The sequence below is a fragment of the Lepidothrix coronata genome, unplaced genomic scaffold (genome assembly GCF_001604755.1).
Source record: "Lepidothrix coronata isolate B3197 unplaced genomic scaffold, Lepidothrix_coronata-1.0 Scaffold522, whole genome shotgun sequence".
Taxonomy (NCBI): Eukaryota; Metazoa; Chordata; class Aves; order Passeriformes; family Pipridae; genus Lepidothrix; species Lepidothrix coronata.
This window is the reverse complement of record NW_016690702.1, coordinates 20,932-22,388: the sequence shown is the minus strand read 5'-3', so window position 1 is coordinate 22,388 and position 1,457 is coordinate 20,932. Positions and strand designations below refer to the sequence as shown.

Sequence of the window (1,457 nt, the reverse complement as noted above, 5' to 3'; positions counted from 1 at the left end):
GGGGGGGGAAGGGGAGGGGAGGGGTTATGGGGGGTCTGATGGTCTCTGATCTGCGTTAGGGCAGCGCCGGCGCCGTGGCTTAGTTGGTTAAAGCGCCTGTCTAGTAAACAGGAGATCCTGGGTTCGAATCCCAGCGGTGCCTCCGCCTGTGTCGCGACAGACAGCACTGGCTTTTGACCTCCTACCCGTTTTTTCTATGTTTTTATGGGCTTTTATGTATTTTTATATTTTTTATGGGTTTTAGAGTACATTAATGTATTTTTTTGTGGAGGCTTTATTGAAGTTTTATGTATTTTTATGGCTTTTTAATGTACTTTTATGTTTTAATGTGTTTAAATGTTTTTATTATAAATAATAATATATTACAAATCCTTTAGCAATATTACAAACACTATAAATATTTCCTTATTATTATAGTATATCATATATTTTTAATGTATTTTTATGTTATATATTATACATTATACCATCATCATCGTGGCTGGGCTTCGCGAACGAAGATTTGGGAAAGGCTCTATCCACATTTGCTACAGGCGCGCTGGTGGCTAATGAGGCCAATGCGAGATAGACATTATATAGTACATCACGTATATTACATATATTCTGTATCATACTTATTTTTAAAAATTTATTAATTATTACAGTAAAGGAGTTTGGCGAGTGGGGAAAGAGGAAGAGGGAAAAATGGAAACAAGAAGGAGGAAAAAATGGGAAAAAAAAAAAAAAAAAAAAAAAAAAAGCTTCATTTTTCCCTGACCGGGAATCGAACCCGGGCCGCGGCGGTGAGAGCGCCGAATCCTAACCACTAGACCACCAGGGAACGCTGCAAGGAGGCCTTTGTACCCCCCTGGCATAGTTCAGAGACCCCCTGAGAAAAGAGAGACCCCCACCCCAAACATTCCCTCAGATGAATCCCGGGACCTCCGGAGGGAGGAAGCCCCCAAATCCCCCTTCACGTGTGTCTCGACACCCCCCATGGGACGAGACCTATGGGAGGGGTCTATTGGGGGTCTCTGGGGGGGTCTGGGTGTCTATAGGGGGTGTATGGGGGGTTCTGCGGGGGTCTCTGGGGTCCTAATGAGGGGGGTCCCCCGGCCCCTCCTCGTGTCTCCGCGCGCCCCCGTCGACCCCGCTCGGGCATCTTCGGTCACCTTCGGCACCGGTTCGGCTCCGCTCGGGGACCTTCGGGGACGTTCGGAAACCTTCGGGCCGGGCCGGCTCCGCTCGGCTCCGTTCGTCCCAGTTCGGTTCCATTCGGCTCCGTTCGGCTCCGGTTCGGCTTCGTTCGTCCCAGTTCGGCCGAGTTCGGCACCGTTCGGTTCCGTTCGGCCGCGTTCGGCTCCGCTCGGGCCGCAGGTGAGCGGGGCCCGGCCGGAGGGACCGCGGGGTCCGGGAGGGGGGGCAGCGGTTTTTGGGGGGTGTCGCGAGAGAGATTTGCGGGGGTCTAAAGGGAGGAC

General features: G+C 51.0%; 2 non-coding genes across 2 annotated transcripts; one reads left to right on the top strand and one right to left on the bottom strand.

Annotated features, from left to right (window-relative positions):
- The first annotated feature begins 68 nt into the window (after positions 1–68).
- On the top strand, positions 69–142 carry TRNAT-AGU. The gene has a single exon. It is a non-coding gene; the product is annotated as a tRNA-Thr (tRNA).
- A 606-nt stretch (positions 143–748) lies between these two features.
- On the bottom strand, positions 749–820 carry TRNAE-CUC. The gene has a single exon. It is a non-coding gene; the product is annotated as a tRNA-Glu (tRNA).
- Between the last annotated feature and the right edge of the window lie 637 nt (positions 821–1,457).